Here is a 21,494-nt window from a genome sequence, read left to right on the forward strand (position 1 = left end):
TATTAACTTTTTCCCTTTTAAAAGAGGCTGAAAAATGCCATTGTACCACATTAAAGACCTTGCCATAAGACTCACCATTGGCTAATGAGCCTTGCTGTACAATCTACCACATGCAACTGCCTTCAAGTGCTGCTTTTAACTTGACCTTGATGTAGTGCCAGGAATGTGCAAAGGATATACTTTGATGGCAGGGGCAGTCCCCTCCCCAGCCCCCAACCTTTCCCATATTGATACTCTTCAAAACGTCTCTAACATTTAAATTTTACTGTTGTTTAACAGAGCAGCTACTTTAGATCCTGCAAAGGAGGAATGAGTAATCATCTGCCCTACAGAAATAAGCAAGTAGATCAATTGTTTATAGTAGAAATGATAAGATATTGTTGATACTTTGTACTTGTGCAGTGACTTTCTTCCTGAAGATACAGAGCACTTCATAAGCATCCTCACAACTCCCCTGTGAAGAAAGTGCCATAATCTCTGCTTTATCATTAATAAAACCAGTTCAGTGAATTTCCAGAAGATGACACAGAATATCAGCACCAGTAACAGGATCTGAAGAATTTTTACTTGCAGTTCCCTCTTTGATTATGACTCATTTCCTCCCATTGCTGGAATGAATTATTTTGGTAGCAGTATTACTGGAATCTGTTTAAATTCTATGTTATGGTCAGATGTGCTCTTCATAGAAACATATTTCATTTATATGATAAAGTTTATAACACAGTTAATATTCTGAACTAACATTGCTCTGCTTGAATAAAATGACTATGATATTGAAAATTAATTTTAAACTTTGCATGAAGATTATTTGTAGAAATTCTAATTTTCTTGAGCTTAATAAACTTGACTTGTTTGTCTGTTATTTCCTAGACTGCCTACTCAAAACATAGGAGCTTTTATCTAAATGTTTTACATTCCCATAATTTGAGTATTTTGTGAATAGGAAGAGTGGCAGATATTCCTGAAACCAGACATGGGAGGTCATTCACAAAGAGTATATTCAAGGGTGAAATAGATGACATAGAGCATGGGGAAATGAATTGTCAAGGGACAAAAACATGAACATTTTATCGAGGCCAGGCTGGAGGGGGCATTAAGCAACCTGGTCAAATGGAAGGGTCCCTGCCCAGGGCAGAAGGGGTAGAATTAGATGATCTTTAATTTCCATTCTAACCCAGAACAACCCAAACTGTGAATCCATTATTCTCTAGAAATAAGCCATGAATTTTCAATTTACCAGGACAGTGTAACTCATAGAATAACTAAAAGTGAGTATGAATTTAAGCAAAGACTGAATCAAATCTTTCAAAAGTAAAGGTGATTTAAAATGAGGCTTTTTTCTATTCCATCCTCTTCAAAGTCAGGAAGGAAAGTATTTTCCACATTCCAGCTTCTGTCATGCCAGGAGAAAAATTGGTGCTCACTTACACAATTTACCAGGTGTCATGACTGCAATAACATATTTGAAACAAAGTAAGTGAAAACGAAAAGATTACAAAAGGGCATTTTTATCTCTACACCCCCCCTTTCTATTACTGCATATTAACCACTCACTGTAACCATCTTGCACTTTTGTCAATTCAGTTGTCTGTATCCCTTTCTGGAATAGTTTTCTAGAATAGTCTTCTAACTGAGAAAAATTAATTTTCCTAATGTAATTTTAATTTTTTTCTTTAAAATATTGCTAGTAGTTAGGAGGAATTTTGGTCATTTCACCATATGGAGGACTGACTATAATTGGTTGGGATGTATTAAGATTTTTTTACATATATATTTGAGTGCTTTTTATTTTTTAATTTGAGCATAAATCTATCAAGTTTTGAAGCTACTTATGAAATATATTCAAAATAATTTAAGGTATGTCTTTTTAATTAAAATCCTGTGGTTCTGGTTTTATTCTCTGGTCAATCAGATATTTTGCTTCACTTTAAAAATCAAAAAAGTATTAAAAAGACACACAGTTTTAGAAATAGTAATCTTTCAAAAATATTCTGGTTTAGTTAATATGTTATTTTTTAGTTAATATTTTGAAAGGAGAAAAGAACCATCAGCTTTAAAACATCAAAAGGCCCTGCTATGGATAAGTTGAGACTTAACTTCCACCTAATGACTACTGTGGTTATCCACTGGTCAGAGAATACCTGCTTTAAGAGGATGGTAGAGGCAGGAGAGAAGCACATATATGTTGAAGAGAGAGTTGGAGTAAGTGTAAAATGAAGTTTACCTGACCAATTTGTCCTCACACTCCATCAAACTCCTTATAGCTATTATAAACACCTGGACAGTTTGGACAATTACAGAAAAGAGTTATGTTGAAACAAAATAGAAACCCTTACAAGACAAAAATGCATAAATATATAAACACAGCTAATTATAATTATAATTATAATTATAATTATAATTATAATTATAATTATAAACTATAATTTCCAGAAAAATTACCTATATGTCTATGGAATGTGATTTTGATGGGGGTTTGGATAAGAATCCATATGAGCTGTGTTCTATACTGTCTCCTTACACAGGCAGAATTGTTTAATTTTCTCTGTTAGTGCCCCTGAGTGGTATTAAATACCTGTACTATTCTTCCTTGCACCGTGTTTGTTAATTAACTCTTCAAACACTGGCATGGATTAGAGATTAGTCAAACATGATTTGCTTTGTTAATAACTTCAAGGAGAGAGGATCAGACATTTCCAGTAATAATGTTATTTTTTTGAGACAGAGCTTCATGTCATTCAATCAATAATATACTTAAAATAAAGACAGTTTCTTACTGGTTGAGAAATTCTGGGATTTCCCAGAATCCTGTGATAATTGTGGACTTGAGTCAAAAATAAAATTGTTGATCTTGCTGTGCAAGGCTCAACTTGCTTTTCAAGGTAAAAAAATCACAAACATGTGCTGTTCTTCTCTCCACCTAAGGGAACAGAAACCTCCACTGAAGTGCAACCAAGTTTATTTGAGCTGCAGACACATGGGATAAGTGTCCAGGTCTGCGTGAGGAGAATCCTATACAGTGGTCAGCCAATTACCATTTCTGTCAGGGGAAAAAAATTAGTATTTAGTTACTATCTAATAGCTTACATAGACCTTATCCTTCAGCCAACCAGGAAAGTAAATTTATGGGTTTAACAAAATCTAGATCCTCCATAGTGCTGGGAATGGTGGAAGTGTCTCTAACTCCACAACCCTCAGTTCCTTATTAGGATCTTGAAGCTGTGTTGTTCTGAACTTGCTGAAGTTGTCTCAGTGAAGAACTACAATTTAGGAAATAATTTGCTTGGAAAGCATGTATTTACTAAAAGAATGGAAACTCTGACTAGTAGGTTGTTTTACTAAAACTACTTCCTCTATCTGTAAATTTCTGTAAATTTCTTACTTATAAACTCCTTCTTTCATAATCTTACTAAAACAGACATTAAAAATGACACCACTTTATGATCTGCCTCAGTGTTTTATGGGCTGCTACCACTGCCATGCATCTCTTTGTGACTGTAGTGCTGAACAATGCTGTACCAGAGAGAACACTGGTGGTCTGCTCTGTGGTAACTGTGGCTGGGAGGGTGAAGAGGAAAACTGGAAATTAGCTGAAGTCCCTGGTAGGTAATATAAGCCTCGTGATGGGTAATGTAGAAGGAGACTAAAAATAATTGAAATGCAAAGGGACATCTGGAGATCAAGTTCAAGCTCTCTGCTCAAATCAGGGTCAGCTGGAGCAGTTTGCTGAGGACCATGTCCTGTTGGCTTCTGCAAACCTCCAAGAGCCAAGATTTCATAACCTCTCTGGGCAATCTGTTCCAGTGCTTGACCACCCTCGTCATAAAGATGTTTTTACTAATGTTTAGACATAAACCATGTATGTCTGTTGTTGCTTGTGCTTTTACTGAGCACCACTGAGAAGAGTCTGTCTCCTTCTTAATTCCCTCACCAGGTGCTCATACACCTCAGTGAGATTTCCCCAGAGCACTCTGCTCTCCAGGCTGAGCAGTCCCAGCTCGCCCAGACTTTACTCATAGGAGAGATGCTATAGCTCCTTAAACATCCCAGTGGCCTTTCACTGACTGTCTCCACCATGGTTCTCCTGCTCTGGGGAGCTCAGAACTGGACAGAGCTCTCCAGGTGTGCTCATCAGTGTGGAGCAGAGGGGAAGGGTCACCTCCCTCAACCTGCTGTTCCAGTGCAAGGGCTCATTGCTGGGTCATGTCCAGCTTATTGTTCACCAGGACCCCCAGGTCCTTCTCTGCAAATCTGCTTTCCATCCAGCCAGCCCCCACTTTGGTGAACATGATTGTTCTTCTCCGGGTGGAAGGCTCACACTTCCTTTCCTCAAACTTCATCACATTCCTGTTTGTCCATTTCTCCAGCCTGCAGATACACACAGGGTGTATCAGGCATTTGTCCCAGCTCTGTATCATCTGAAAGCTCTGTCCCACCCTCCAGATCATTAATGAGGATATTAAACCATATTGACCCCAGTATTTTCCCCTGAAGCACGCCACTGGTGACTGGCCCCCAGCTCAACATTGCACCACAGATCACAACTTTAAACAGTATTGGAAACATGCTCTGTAAAAAGCAAATTTGAAAGAAAGAATCCTTGCACAAGGGGCACAGACAAAAAAGGGAGAAAGATGAGCTAAAAATGCCAGCCTTCCTATCTGCAATGACAGTCTGATGCTGAAATATTTTGACAGCATCTCGAAAGTGTGTTCATGATCTACAGGCAATCACAGAAATATTTGGAATTAATGGGTGTGCTTACCACATTAAGTAGGAATAAATCATAGCAAAATTAAATATGCATTGGACTGTAAGGGAAGTTGTGACTGGGAGAAAAACCAAGAGAGGACAGAGTAGACATCCTTGATTGCTCCTGGACATGCATTTGTGGAATTGTGCATGACTGCCTGTGACAGGAGGATATGACCAGAGCCATGGGTTGCAGGACAAAAGGGCAGCACACCTGGAACTACAAGGAATCCAAGGAAGGTTTTTTTTCTCCTTGGCAAAAAAAGGTAGAGGGAGCATGACTGTCAAGAAAGCAAGTGTGGGTTTTGAACATGCAAATGGTGCAATGCTAATTGCTCCTGTTATATTCAAGGATTTAGGAAAAAATCTATAAGATCTATTTATAACCTAGCATTAAATATTATGATCTTGCCTTAGTCAAAAATGGCAACTGTATGCTTCCTGCAGTGGATTATTCACTCTCACTGTGTTGTTCAGACAGAATCCTGCCCTTGCTAAATGAAGTGTAAACATACATACCAAGAAGTGCCTTGGCCTCACAATTTCATTGTGGTTACATCACCAGGACAGGTTTGGAAGAAAGGAAATATAGGAAAATCAGTGCAGCAGTGGATGTCTGGTGTCTTCCACAGCCAATTTTCACTCCTCTCTTTATATTACATGATAAAGAATTCTGGCAGAAGTGGAGGAAATGTTATGTAAAAAAGGGCTCATTAAATGGAATTTTACTCAGTGTCCTTGGTGATTTTGCTAAATGCTTTCACTGTTGCAAGCACCACCCTTGGTCAGGACATAGGGATGGGATTCTCTTTCCAGTCCTGCATATATACTGTGCATAATCTCACTGGATTTTGCCTCCTCCAATTGACATTCTTTATGTTTTGTAACAAATAAGGATAATCCTTTGCTGACAGAAAGTTACCACGGTTCAGAGGGAAAAGAGGGCCAGTCTATGTGCTCCAAACTGGAACAGAGCACACAGGTAGGCACTGTCTTTCATAGTGTGTTTTACAACTAAGGAGAAACTACTGAGAGCCCCCAAACATCCACCAGTCTTTAAAACTCTTGGGATGAGAATTCACATTAAAAACTATCACTGCAATGTCTGCAATGTCAGGATCACTTCAATAATTCATCTCCTGACACTGTATCCTGTTTTAATATGAAAAGAATTCCTATTCAATCCTGTGTTTACATTTTTGCTTTAGTTCTTTCCTTTTGTCACCATTCTGTCGATTAGCTCTCACACAGTTGTGTGCACAAGCTCCCCAGATTTTCTAGCATATACAGGATAACTTATTTACGGAGATTTTTCCAAATCACTTTTGCTACATGTTAGGAGAGTTGTGATCATTTGGCTCATGCCAGCACAATAGGAATTTAATTATCAGACGAAAGATAAAGATGCAGTGATTTTCTTTACTTTTGAGGCCACCAAGGAGGAAGAAAAAGACACACCTTTTCAGTTAGTCAGAGTGCTCAAATGTGAGTTTTCAGGTAATGACAGTAATAGCACACACAGAATATTTGTGTCTATGCCTTAAAGCTGTTAAAGCAGCTTGAGCTGTTACACGATGCCAAATATCCCCTTTAACCCACAGTTTGTCCCATCATAATCTAATGTGTTCAGGTTCTTGCAGTAACAGTAAAAAAGGCTTTGACTGAGGAGAGATCAACGCAGCAGGGATTACTCTCTTATGTGCTGAAGGTAAATTAGGCAGAGAAATGATACCCTTTCGGGTTTTGTTGTTGTCTAAGTGTCAGACTTTGCTGTCAGCCAAGTTCCCTTGAATTGCCATCACTTTGCAATTCACTGAAAAGTGATGCTCGGTCTTGGGCACATACCTGCCTTTCCCTTATAGATGTCCCTTGCACAGAGCCCTTTGTGCCCTGTGGGATACAGGTAATTTCTGTCACAATACTTTAGCTTATATTATCAGACAGTATCAGAGCTTTTGAGACTCATGATGATAAAACACTTTTGAGATGTTGAACCCTGTGACTCCAGGCAGCTCACTGAAGAGATCAGCGTAAAGAATGCTTCAGAAATTTTGAAATTCTGTTCAAAAATGTATTTTTGTGGGAAACTGGTTTGCAGTATGTACTCCTGACTTACATAGGAGGTACATAATGGGTCTTGTAGCTGAATCCTCTTTCTTCTTTGTAAACTAAAAGACTCAACTCCATTTTTATATGAAAGTGCATTCCCATAAAGCAGATGGTGGGAAACAGAATTAGTGCATAGGAATTTTGAAAGAGATTGTACTTCAGGGGGTCATACCTCTCCCTCAGCTCATTGAGGGGTTTGAAATCATCCTGTAGGTATAATATTAATAGTAAGCATTGTTCATATAGATTTTGATGTCCCACTTCATGCTTTCTAGCTATTGTGCTACTTAAAGCATTATGGGTGAACAGTAGTTTGAAATACTTTAAATAACAGCTATTTCACACCATTTTCAACTGACAAGCAAAGAAAAATGTCTTGCAAAAGTATCCTGGCAACAGGGCTTATAGCATCAGTGTAATTCTTGTACATGTATTAGGATGCTGTGGAACATCTCCGTGTTCAGAAAGAAGAGCTGCAAATACAATTTTTATCCTGAAGTGACAGTTTTCCTGAACTATAATAGTAGCTAACCACCCAGACTGGGATATCTGTGTAGAAAAGACAATAGAAGTCAAATAAAGTCAGGTTGCATAAGCATTTTGTAAGACTTTACCATTATTTGAATTAAAAAGCTCATCCTGTTTTAGAATCAGCAGTCCCCGATGTCACAGGTCTTTAAAATGCTTATGAGTGATTTAGAAGTACTTATAGAAAGCACTAAGCATTGAAAGCTGCAGTGAGAAAGGTGGCATTTTCCACAAAGCCTTTCCATTGGGAAAGAACAGTGGTTTAAGCCCAGCCAGCAGGTTTATTTAGTCACAGGCAAAGCAAAGAGTAGCCTAGAGTGGCAGACTGCCTGAGATGGCAGCTGAGGACAGGCAGTGAGTGGAGTAGCCAGTCTCTGCCTCCTACCTGAACAGCCTTCTGCTCCTTCACTGCTGTCACTGAGCAAGGGATAATGTTTGTGCAGCAACAAGAAAGAACCAGTGGGAGTAGGAAGCTTAAATTGCTTGGGTTCTTTGCAGCTTTCTGGCCTGGCACTGCTGCTTCCCCTCCAAAGTGACTTGTCCTCATTTCTGTAGCAAAATGTCAGTGTTGTGCAGCCTGCCAGGAAGCCTGAAACCAGGGAAAGGAGTGCCCCAAGTAACCCCAAGTGTTGAATCAGTTCCAAGTAGCAGAGCACCAGGGAGTGCCATGGGCTCTGCTAAAGACTCTACTGATTTTAAGTGAAGGCATTTCAACTGCAATGGGTAGAGATATGGAGCATAAAATGACATCAGATGTATCCAAACATGCCTTAAGTGTTTCTGTAGACTACAGAACTTCGAAGGCCCCAATGTGTGACATAATTCAGAACAGGAGGTGAAAAGAAAAAAGGAAAAAAGGAGTATGTGATATGCAACTGCTGTAACAACGTGAAACACTTGAAATAAAACTTTTAGAGGTGTTGAACAATTTGTGTGTGTGCATTCTGTGACATCAGTACAGTTACAAACATCCCTTACTCCGGCCATGACAGGAAACACCTATTTTCACACGCCCAAAATAAAACCAATAGCAACATTATATCATACATATACTTACATGAGTTATGTAATTCAGCAGGAATGTGCTTCTCTGTCCATGCATGATTTAAGCTGAGTCAGGGCAGGCTTACGTTGGGTATCAGGAAAAGGTTTTTCACCCAAAGGTTTTACCCAGACTGTGAAAAAGGTCAGAAAATGTAGTTAAGCTTTAGGTTTTGACTGATGTTCTGTGCAGTTTAATCATCTCTGGGAATGTCTTCTCTTTCTCAGTTAGGATGGGATAGTTAAGTATCTTGTGAAGCATTTGAACATGAAAGTGTCTAGAATTGTATAGGTGTGCAGGGAGCATCAGAATTTCATACATTCTTTGCATTTTCACTCAAAGTAAGAATAATGGAATTTACTGAGCAAAAAGTAACTTATATAAGGCTAATTGGCAGCTGTTGGTGCAACCAACAAAATGAAAACTCTGAGCTCTTGTCATTAATTAGCCCTGAGCACTTCATTTATAATAAACTTGTAAAGTTTAAACGAGGTAAATATGTTTTAGATCTTAAAATCCCTGTAAGTGCAGGAAGCTCTTTTTCCTACTTTGCTCTATAATAATATGTAAATTTGAGTAGCAGCAGAGCAATGTACTGCAGGTGGTGACAGCATTCCAGTGGCAGATAAATGTCTCCCTGCTGAACAGGATTCTCAGGTGGAACAGAGCTTTTGTTGACTTGAGGCTTTTGGTGTTTCAAGACTGCATTTTGTCAAGATTCTTCTATGTGAGGAGTGCTTGAAGAAAAAAAAGACAGCAAAAGGTAGACCATGCTGACTTTTTGCTCTAACTCACCAGGCATTTCTACACTGCAGATGTGAATGAGAAATGGAAGTGATATTACAGGCTTGAGGATCTAGTGTCAATGATTTTTAAGATGTCTCCTGATGTAGAGTATTAATTTCATATGAAATAGCTTGGGTAGACATATTTCCTTGCTTTAATTTTTAAAAATAGCAACTAAAATTGCCTTTTGTGTTAAAAACTAAGATGATTTAAACCAGTTCTGTCTAGCCCAATCAAATGCTAAAAGAAGAAACTACAGATATTGGGGTAAAAATATGATAAGCAGTGAGATTTAGGTATACAAGTACACATTAATACTTCTGGAAATGTTTACTTTTCTGTTTTCTTTATCATTAAAGAACCAGTGTAGATAAAAGTGCTAATAACATAATGAAAGCAATGATTAGCAAGCTGAACAATTCTATTGCCACCATCCATCTGCCTGTGGTATCACATTTTCATGACACAGTGAAAAGAGACAAAAAAACCTGTCAACCAAGAGAAATATTCCACTAAACACCTCAGACACTTTTTATGGATGACAAAGACAGATAAATAAAGGGGAATAATGAAGGGGAAGGCTAGGGAGAATTCTGCTCAAAAAGCGTGTGTGAGAGAAGGATCAGAGGGTAAGATAGGAAACAAGAACTGTGATCAGCAGGTTGACTTGCTGCAAGACGTGGTGTATTCTAAAGAGGACCACAGGAAATTTCCTGAGGGCAATTATAGCTGTTTTAAGTGGATAGAGCTCTGACAGGCCTACACAAATTCATCCTCGAGTCTGAGGAGGAAGCAATGAGGGAAGAAATAGGAAAAACCTTGGCAAGAGTTTTGAAATCTTGCCAGGGATGGCAGTGACCCCAGAGAAAGGGACAGATGGCTAACTCAACTCCTGATGCTAAGAAATTAGTAGGAGCAACATGACCACAAAGTTGACTTCTGCTATGAGAAAGATTTTGGGATAATCAGCAAGGTTTTTCAATCATTTTCATCTCTTATGCTTCATTTCTTATGCTTCCAAGAAAACAGGATGGACTACGTGGTCTCTTGACATCTTCTGAAGTCTTGCATTTTTAATTGCTCTGATTTAAAATAACTTGTCAATGTCAGCTTTTTTATTACAAGAAAATGAATTTTAAAATAATTTTCTTTCATCCTGCTATAGATACAGACCTAAAACCCAACTCTATTATGGGAAAAGATCTGAAAAAAAAAAAACATACAAAAACATGCTATGAAATATAGGAGTTATCACATTGTATATAACAAAGACAAAATAATAGTGTTTTTCAAGTAATTTGTATGGACTCTGAATCTGAAGAATGGTGGGAAGCTGAAGGCAGACAGGACCAGCAATGTAATATTTCCTACATATTCTATAAGCTGTTGTTTCCTTTATGTTTCTGTTTTGAAACATATCTACCAAGGTACAGAAATTATTACTCTCTCAGACCCAGCAGAAAATAAATTCAATTTACATTTTTGCATTTAGCTTCACTGAACAATATTCTAGGTAGTGTAGGAGAACTTTGTAAAAGTCTCTTCTTGTCAAAGGAATTGCTCTCAAGTATCAATTAAGATTCCTTTCACTTAACGGAATGAAATGTTCCATTCATTGTGCTTGACAAATCATCCTGCAAAAACTGCTTCTGAAGATGTGTTTGATCACTTTGTCTCATGTTCCTTCTCTAATGAAAGAAGAGATGGATGTTAAAAAGAAAGAGTAACAGGTAAAGATGTATAAAAATCAGCTTTTATTAACTGGACAAACATAAATGCCACAAGTCACACATAATTAAATTCTCTCAAATACCTTTACATGTACAGTCCCTTAATCCCATTATGGACAATTAATTTTCAGTAATTATTTTTACAAGTTTAATAGTAATGACCTCACAAATATGAGAAAGTAGGAAGACATATTTACCCTTATCCTTCTGCCTTAATATATAGGGAGGTTTATTACCACTGATAAATCGAATACAATGAAAATTCTTCCAGGAGAGAAAGTGATAACTCGTATCTGACCTCTATCATAGCAATGGTGTTTTATCAATTCTTAAGATGTTACTTTCCAAATTTTTTTTCTTTGCTAAGGCAAAAAACAACTTTGCTAAACTTACCTTCTTTCCTAGAAAATGGCCTGTCTTCACCAAGAATGTTGCAGAATGTTACTCAGTAAAGTGTTAGAAGAACTGTTTCTTTCCAGAAGGAAACTGACTAGTGAGGTTGAAATTATAAATTAATAAAATTTTATCAGACAGAGAAGAAGAGGTTCTGGCTCTTGCTCTGGTCTGAATACTGCAGTCACCTTTTTGTTACAGAAAAACTGGGTAGCAACACCTACTCTGCTGATGTTTAAATCAAGTATCTGTGATCAATTATGTGGGATGATACTTGGTATTTTTATGGAGGGAATCCTTGACTTTGGATTCAGATACACCAAGAGGTCTCTTGGGGCTGGCCTAAGGATGTCAAGGCAGGCTGCAGTTTCAGAAATTGGGGATTCTAAGTATCTTCTTACTCAGTATATGAGGTTTCTCACTGCCTTTCTGAGCTCTGTGACTTCTCAGTGGTCATATAAAGAAGGGAGAAAATCTAGATCTTAATTAAGAAAATTAAAAATCTAAAATTAGGAAATTAAAATCTAGGCCTTAATTTAACAAATGAGGTGGTGTAATGCCTAGTTTGTATCATTCTGAGATTCTTCTATTCAAATTGTTCCTTAGGTGTAGAAATCTGTACATGAAATCTATGAACAAAAACTCTATGAAATTGTTGGATCATTAATGAGATAATCAATATCCCATGCTTTGTATTAATCCAGGCTCTGCAATTCTGAGAGCAGCTTGCCTATGTCCATCAGTCTTACTTGTAACTGTTCTCCAAGTACAGAACTAGGAGGGAATTCTTTTCCTTTGCCTCCTCATGCTTCCATCTTTGTGAGATTTTTGTTTGCTTCACTGCATATGTTTATGCATAGAGTCTGACTGATAGGCAATAAAATTACTCAGTGGAAATAAAAACAACTCCAGATCCCATTAAAAAAAAGCTGTTGAAATCTTAGTGGAATCAGTGGTGCAAAGTTGTTACATTAACAACAACTCTCCCTTGAAAATAAGCAAAGGTTGAATGCAAGAAATTCATTATTCAGATTCTTTATCTGGTTCTTGCAGCCTTGAGATCACTTGCCTATTCCCAGCTAGCCAGAAATCAAATCCAATTTGTAAAAATAAGCTATGACTTTGAATGGATCAATCACAACTGGTTCTCTTTATTACTTTAATTGAACCACCTTGTAATTACTGAAGTATTTCTTCTTAATTATCAGTTCTCATTTGTTCTGAATGACTATATTCTGCTTCATTCCTTCAAGAACAATTTAGAAATATACCATGAAAACCTCAATAGGTTCCATTGTGAAAAAATAATAATGAATTTAAGACGTGAATAAAGGATAATGATCATCCCCGAGATATAGCAGTTAAAATATCAGGGAAAATTATATTTCCAAAGTAAAACATTACTTTTCACCCTTTAATAAAAGTGTCACTATCACATCATGACTATCCCTAATGGAATTAATTCACCAAGGCTCTTCTTCAACTTTATCTGCCCTTCTGAGCTTAGACAGTCAAATGTACTTCTCTGTTCCTAACCTGACATCAAAACTTTCTTATTCCTCTGAGTATATAGGTCAGCTGCTGTTCCAGAAATGAGACAGTTACCTATTTCCTGTAAGTTCCCCTAACGTTGTTATTGGTAGTTTAATTAAATGGGAAAAATAGACTGGCTGGGCACTGTAGTGAAATTCTAAGATATTATTAGCTTAGCTAAATTTGCAGAGGGGAAATCTTGCCTTGTTTTTTACCACAGCTCAAAATACATTCCTGAGTAACCACTGCTGAAGCAGAGGAAGAATATTGTCTCTAAAAGATACAACCCCTCCCAAAGGTGGAGGTAGTGACATATGCACCTCCTCCACCTCTGCTTTTCTGGGAATGCCTGCCTCCAGACAGAACAGTTCATTGCTCTGAAAGGCCTTCACAATTAATAGACTAACAAATATTTTCAGATGTTCTGTGAGAAGGAATATCTTTTCCATGGTCACTTGAGATTCTGTCATCTGCATCTGAGTGTCCAGTTTCCCAATGCCATGTGTTGGTGCCCATTTGATGCTTGGTTGCACTGATAACATCACTGATACAGTGCTGGGAAGGCACCAGCAGCTGCAGTGCTCCAGCTGCTCAAGTATCTTGCCACTGGTTTAAATGGGACATCAGGGGTCGCCAAATGAAATGTTAGAAGGGCTGGAACGGAGGGAAAAGTACTGCTGTGCTGTTCTGGCATCTAATTTTTTGTCTATGGAACAACATAGACAAACATCTTTAAGTATCTCAGATTTGGTTGTTCCACTGCTTACACCAACACTGAACTTGCTGTGACTCTACAAATCATTTCTTTGCTTATTTGGGATTTTTGGAGACAATGAACTTTGCAACATATATTTTTTCACTATGAGATGGACTTTATTTTTGATCTCCTTTCACAGGGACATAAATTAAAGTAAAGCTGTGTTTTTTGTAATGTTTCAGAGTTCCTCATTGTGGCCACTCTGAAATTGGCTGACCTGAAAGGAGGTACTTCTTCTTCTGGGAGCATCCTGATGATGCTTATGGGACCATTCCCATTTGTGATATTCTATGATCATTTAGTCCTATTCTTTGCTTTCTCTGTCACAGTTAACTACACAAATAACTTGCTGTGTATTCTCCAAGCTGAGGAAGCAATTCTCTTTCTAAAGTTCCACATCAGGAAAACATTTCTTGACAGTCATGGTAATTAGTTGCCAATGAAAAGGCTCTGAAGGCATTTGATTCACTGTCACTGAAGGTCTCCAAAAGTAGATAATGTACAAAGAGTGAGAGGCAAACACAGATACAATCCCTTTCCTGCAGAGGGCAGAGGGAAATGATCCAAGCCCATCAGGTCTTTTCCATTACTATTAGATATAATTAATTCAGGAATATAAATTCCCCCTCTCCCCCTACAGCAAACTGGATTTCTGGGGGCCCTATGTTTCCCTTTCCCTCAGTTAAATCGTTAACTGTTTGTTTTCCCTTCCCTATGTACACGTTAAATTCCATTGATGTTAATGGAAAATACATGTGCAGAGAACAATAAACATACAAATATTTAGATTCTGCTAACACTCCTCCCTAGGGCATAATAGTAAAAAAGTTCTAGGAAAATATATTTGTGCAAAAGAACCAGAAGCATACAAGGAGCAAATTTGATGTCTCTTTTTTCCCACTGCAGTGAGATAAAGAAACAATGGAAAGTATCTTTTCATTCTCTTCAGATAAATCTGTTCACATAAAAAATAATAGACATTCTGGTATTACTGCAACAATTGTATTTGAGGAACATGGCTTATTTCCATCTAGCAGGGCTAGATATGACATTGGTGTACTTATCAACTTCTTAAAAGAATGAGAGGTTATTCATTAAAGGCCTAGAAGAAGCAGCATACAGAGAAATGTTTATTCAAAAATCTTACTGAGATGACTAAATTAAGAGCATGGCCAATTGTTGCTTCATCTGCTGTCAGTGATGAATGAGATAACAGTGACTGCAGTGACCTCAGCGGATCCCAGGTGAGAGGAATCCTCTTGGACTGGCAGTGTCTTAAAATACTAATAATATATACTATATACTAGTAATATATGCTATACTTACTAATATTCCAATTTTGGCCTTGTTTTTCTACTTTTATTATGCCAGGACTGGAAAGTACCATCTATGTCAGCAAGGTCAAACCACAAAAACTATTGGCATCCCTTGTGTCAGGGAGGTTGGAATTAGATGATCTTTAAGGTCCCTTCCTACCCCAAAGCATTCTATGATTCTATGGTTCTATGAACTATAGGAAGCCATGCATGAGATGGTTTCGTTAGGAAGGTTTTATTCTATATATGCACCTCCCTCTCCACCACCATACGAAGTTACTGAACAGCTGCAACGACGAAATGGCACAGAAAGTGGAGACTGAGTGGAGACTGACAGTGGCTGAGGAGGTGCTGGGACTCATTAAACCCTGTAAATGATCTTAGGGGACCATGTACCGTGCCACAAAGAGGTGAAAAATAAGCACAGACACATCCTTGCCTGTATGATTCAGAGATTACAATACTCAGACAGATCTGGTGATCTGAGTGTGTAAACAGGCTGCACAAATTTTCCCATATAAATTAACCACTGGAGAGAATGCAATCTTCCAGGGACATCAGAGCAACTTCTCTAGTTCTGGCCAAAATTCTGCATCTTGGGAGAAGCTGAATGTGTTCTCACCACACATCACTATTTCTGAAGCCAAATCAGGAGATCATCAGGACTCACAAGAACAGAAAGTGAACAGCATAAATGAATTGACAGCAAGACCAGCTTGCAGACTCCTGTGCATACAGCAAGACACCGAGAGACCAGGTTTCATTCCAGGAGTCATCCCAAAGGCAGATGCTTTCCTGCTCTGCAGGTTGGTTGGGAAAAGGGTTTGTGTGTCAGGGGAGTGGAGGGGATTTGTTGGAGCAGGGAGGCATATGGCAGCTTCTGCCACACTGATCTCCCAACAGGACAGTGTCCACTGGGGCGCCTTGGCTGCCTGGATCCGTCTGGATCTGCTCCTGGGAGCCCTTGGGTGCTCTGGTCCACGCCAGCAGACACCGAGCACGCAGAGCTGAGCCGAGCCTTCAGCATCTCCACAGGAACACAGGGAGCCCTCCCTCCCTATTCCCGTCTGCAGTGGGACAGGAACAATTTGTTTTTTAGAAATCTTGTAGGACTGCATTTTTTTCAGGGGAAGTTCAAGCTAGCATGAATGCAAAAATTTGTAGCAGCATGTAGCACATTTGTTTTGTATCCACTGAAGCCTCTGGGGTGCCTGGCTCAGGGAAGAACAAGCACTTTTCTTGAAATTCAGAAATCTCTGCCATGGCAAAGCTCTAACTACCAATATGCCTGTCTCCCCTAGGGCTAGCTACTGGCAGCAAACCTATGAAAACAAGGTAACATTTCACTCTGTCATTTCCCTAAACCCATCCTCCTACAAACCAGCCAGTGGGGAGAGGAAGGTCCTGACACTCCTTTTCCTGAAGGAGTAAAACCAGTAGGAAATAGCTGAGCAACTCTGTGGCCCTGAGGCAACTGTAATTACCCAGAACACACCTGGATAGGTGATGATTAGCAAGCTATGAATATTCCTGTTTCACATTTTTACTTTGTATTAAATTTGTCGATGTTTTGCTCCCTTAGGAGACTCAGAGATGTGTGAAATTGTGAACAAACACTGAAAATTGCAGAATACTTTCACCAATTAGGACATTCAGATAACTGCAGAAATAATAACAAGCCTTCTGGACAACATTATTTAAATTCCTTTGGCAGTGTCCCATCCCTTTTGAAGAGGGGTCACAGGCTTCCTTGAGTGTGCTGGAGTATTACTGCAAATGTCACTCTCCTTATGAACTTGCATGCTTTCAAAACAATCTCAGAACATCCCACATAATCTAAGATGTGGTCAGCCTTAAGAAAATGATTAATAATACTGACCACAATTCCAGAGAAAGAAAAAATCAGGGCGAAAGAGCAGAGTTGAGTATTCATGGCCAGACTCCTAATGATTAAAAAGGATAATTTTTAGTTTTCTTTCCAGTGGGTCTCTTCAGTAAGTTTTTTAAAGAACTATCTACTTCTACTTAAAAAAAACCCCAAACCAACAAAAAACCAATAGCTTGACAATGCTCCCCTAGAAGTTGTGCCTTGTTTTCTTGAAATAAAAATTCAGCCAATCTTTAAGATCCATTCCAACCCCTTAACATTTTATGATTCTGTGGTTTTATAGGGTTACAACTAGAGGCAAACAGGAACTCTGTGTACAAGCTACTTGACCTAATATATCCATAGAGACTGAGGACATAGCTGGTTATTTATTTCTCCTGAAAAAGTTCACTGGCAAAACAAGCAAATTAGAAACACTTTTTGTCAGTATTTTCTAGCAAAAAGCCCCCACACCACCTGTTCCATGTCCATTCCTTGCTCTTTTTTGACAAAGTTGCTTCTCGGTTGTGGGAAAGGGTAGAAAAAGATTGGCAAAACTAAATAAAAGTCAGATAAAATGGGTACTTTTAGCACAGAAAACAAAATCTAGCCAAAATGTTTCTTTTCTTCCCCAAATCACTTCCATGACAAGTTTTGAGCCTTCCTAGTTATAATAGAAAACTACTTATGCATGTGGATCCCTCTTCCAAGTTGTTCTTGTTTAGTTTAATTCTTCCTGGTTTTTAGCAACTCCTTTAATTGTGAGTTTTCCTTAATGAAGACTATTCTTGCAACTGTCATTTAAAATAAAGTCATTAATTGCTTTCCACTCCCCATTAAATATCATAGGAAGCTATACTATTAATTCTATCACAGCTAAATCCCCACATTGCCAGATGCTGAAGCAGAATGGGACTATGGATTACAAAACATATGGATTTATTTACACTAGGTAACTTCTTTATTAAAATATCTTAACACAGTCATTACTGAGACTTCTTTCCCAAGCCCCTGCTGTCACACTCTGCTCTGCTCAGGAACACACACCACATCTGCTTTTCACATATGCTTTCCAGCCCCAGTCCACCCACATGGGCCCCTCTCACAGCAGTGTGTGCCCCTCCTCCCCAGCCTCAGATGCAAGCACACGGCGTGGCTGGAGCACTCCCAGCAGAGCAGGGCTCGGATGGGCTCTGGCTGCCTTGGAGGATGCCATCCCTGCTCTGCTGTCCCTGCCCTGCAGCAAGAGCTCCCTGGCTCTGCAGGGTCCCCTCTGACAGCCGTGCTCCCCAGAAGCAATGCAGCTTCTCCAGCATAGAGCTGACAGAGCAGATTTTTCACTCGTGACACGACCAGGGGTTTCTAACTCATTAAAAAGAAGTTTAAAAAGCAAGCCCACACCTTCCCCTCTCTTTTCTTCAAGCCACAGGAGCCTGAACTGTAGAGTAATGCTAAACACAGCCCCTTGGTATTGTGGAGTAAGAAAAGAGAAACACCCTGGGATGAACTGCAGGTTTCTCTTTGCTTGAAAACTGCTCAGACTGAGCAGTTCTGAGCAGTGTAAGAAAGATGCCCTCTGGAACAGATAGGTGGATTTTTCTGAAGCTTTTAGTTCATCCTTAGTTTGCGTAGGTCTGATTTTCTGACTGCAAGAGCAGGCTTGACATTCCCCTCTCCATGAAGCTTGTTCTCATTCTGCAAATAGATAACCAGTAAAAAGTGAAAACTATTCTTAAAATGTACATTTTGTTTCCTACCTGTCTCCTCTTTCCATAGTTACAGACTGTCTTTTCCCTATGGGCAGCATGCTTTTGCCTGACTTTCTGATTCTCCACCCCTTCAGTGATATTTTTTTTTAAATTCTGGGGTTATCGACTTTGAGCCAAAAATGTATGACCTTTTTTCTTTTTTTTTTTTTTTTTTATTAGCAGAAAACACGTTGTAACAAAGGACTTTTGAAACTGCCTCCATAGCAACCAAGGATTCTTTATAAAAGAGGATGTTCAAGATCTCCTCCTTGCTTAACAATGTGTTTCAAACCACAGCCCCCCTTCTGATGAGCTAGATTTACAGTGCATATATCACCACTATCCCCCCACAATAAAATACTAAAGATACAAACTAATGACCTCTGAAATTAGGGAAGAAATAATTAAGGCTTTTTAAAAAGAATTTTTTATTTCCCCCCACCCTCCTCCCCAATTTACCCTCTTCTCAGTGGCACCAGTATAAATTATTTCTCCTTAGTGCACCTCTTTTAAATCCCTTTACCCAGCCATTCTCAGGGTCAGAGTACATTGGTTCTTGCCTTCTGTTCACAAAGACTTTGCTTAACCTCAACCCGGTTTGGAAGTCTTCTCTCACCTGGTTCCCAGCCTGATCTGGGATTCAAGCCAGGTCCTACTCCTTCCTCCCCTCACAGTTCAGTTTCTTACTTTGCCCCTCATTTAATAGATCCCCTCTTGATTTTCTCTGCCCCCCCACTCCCTGACTCTTGCTCCCATTCTCGCCTCCACTTATCTGGCTACATGAGTTTTTTGTCTCCTGATCCACTAAAATCCAAATGTCCAAAGATGGAAAATTGTACTAGTGTAATTACTCTTAACCGAGTTCTTTCTTCCCTTGTTGTTCTTGATCTAAAAGAAGTGCAATTCTTCAGTTTAATCAATTAAGTTCACTATTGTTTGAACTGCCAGAACCTTCTTATTAGCTTTTATAATTTGTAATATTACCATCATGGGTTCCAGCATAGTTTTACTTACAAATGTCTGGTAGATGGCAGCTCCTTCCTTACTATCAAATAAATATAAAATGTATTTTGCTATTTTATAGAAAAAAAATCTATCAGAACAATCAGCAATAGTCAGCAACCAGTTATTGCAACTACCTTCCAAATGCAGGCCTGATGGGCAAGTATTTAAACTTCAACAGCGTGGATATTTCTTTTCTTCAGTCCCCTTATTCCTATGATGTGGATTACTGATTTTATAATGTTATTTTGGATGTAGAGAAGTCTTCTTTACACGTACTTCTATTACCACATCTTGGCAGATCTGAGCACAGAGCACACAAATGAACAGTGGTAGTGTTCTTCAAATGGGAACATTTAAGAGAACCAAATGTGGCTTAAACAAGAGTGTAGGTATTAATGATGTGTGTCTTTACAAACCCAACCAACATGACAATATAAGTTGAAGTAATATTAATAAATTATTATGAAATAAATGTGCTTTATGTACATCAAAACAGCTTTGCAGAATGCCCAGGTAATATCAATAAATTACCAACAATAGCAGTGTCCAAAAATATTGACTGAGAATTGGAATTAGCATCTAACACAGACCAGATGTTTGCTCACAGGAGCATTGGCCGTATCAACATCAATGGGCTTCCGTGTGGAACAGTAACCATTTTTCATTAACAACAAAGTTGTCACTGAGCTGTGCTTATGGTGCTAACTGATACTTCCACTTTGGGCCTTCTTCATAGGGGGTTAAAGTGAAATGCAGGATACAACAGATTTCCAGAGGAAATTAATTAATTCAAACCATTTACAGCATGCTGATGAGGTTAGGTTTACAATGCTGTCACTCAGCTTAGATAAAAATGCATACAGACTAATCCAGGATTTAGTAAGGGAGGGAGGAAAAACAAGAATTTAAAACCTTCTAGTGCCAAGAGTAGTTTGGGTTTTTTCCACCCCAGCAAATAAACACATTGTTCTGCATGCTCAGATAGTTGAATTTTACTAAGTTTTAGAGTAGTTTCACAAATTTTCTTGAGAACACTTGTCTCAAAATGTCCCAAATTATAATTTATGGAAATAACAGGTAATTATATAATTCCCAAAAGATTTAAATCTTCAAATTTTAAAGATAATAATCTTCAAATTCTGCTTCCTACATTCAACTTCCTAAGCAAATCTCAGTGAAGACAATCTCATGTCATTTGTAAAGTCATTTCAGCTAATGGAAAGAAGATGCAAAGAAAAGAAGACAACTGTAGCATCACATCACCTTTTCCAGATTAAATTATCTAATGAGAGTGCAGGAAAGAGAGAAGTGGATTGTCCTTTTTGGTGTCTTAGGGATCTTTCAAGAGAATGTTTTAGATGGTAGAAACAGAAATTAAAGTGTTCCCTGAAAGCTACAAGCTGTCTGAACAGACCTCAATCCCTCTAGAAAAAACTACATGTACAAGGAGGTCCCCATTCTGCCATTTTTATACACTCTTGGTACCTCTTTGTTAGTCCAGTATCACAGCCATCCCTGACATCACCTGAACAGCAGCTACAAAGCCACACTGGCACAGTTCAAAACTATTGTTTCTTCTCTTAATTTGTCTGTGGACCTTTGGACTGGATTTATGCACAGTGACGAAGCTGTAAAATTCTGTCTTCTCCACCCTTTTTCATAAAATTACTGTTTCTGTGTTTTACAACTGTGTATCTATATATTCATATAGTTGAGTTGTCTTTCATTACTCTGACACCTAAACAAATAACAATCTTGAAATGATTACTTCCGTTTTTAGAGACCATGTTTAAACTGGAAAAATGGACTTTTGGGTAAGAGAAAATTCATTACCTACTTCTTATGTCAAGTAAAAGCTGTTAAGAAATGAAGTCTCGGATGCATTTTCAGCTCTTCATATCCCAGCCAAACAAGAGATGTCAAAGAAA

General features: G+C 38.5%; 1 long non-coding RNA gene across 1 annotated transcript in view; it reads right to left on the reverse strand.

The window, feature by feature from the left end:
- The window catches only part of LOC148224510 (uncharacterized), a 29,001-nt gene extending 10,389 nt beyond the window's left edge, over positions 1-18,612 (reverse strand). The window contains exons 1-2 of the long non-coding RNA XR_015802914.1: positions 18,571-18,612; positions 8,447-8,564 (exon numbers count right to left, since the gene is read on the reverse strand). This is a non-coding gene — a long non-coding RNA (uncharacterized LOC148224510). The remainder of the gene's footprint in view (positions 1-8,446; positions 8,565-18,570) is intronic.
- Between the last annotated feature and the right edge of the window lie 2,882 nt (positions 18,613-21,494).

This window comes from Sturnus vulgaris, chromosome 3, assembly GCF_052056855.1.
Source record: "Sturnus vulgaris isolate bStuVul1 chromosome 3, bStuVul1.hap1, whole genome shotgun sequence".
In the NCBI taxonomy this organism is placed as follows: Eukaryota; Metazoa; Chordata; class Aves; order Passeriformes; family Sturnidae; genus Sturnus; species Sturnus vulgaris.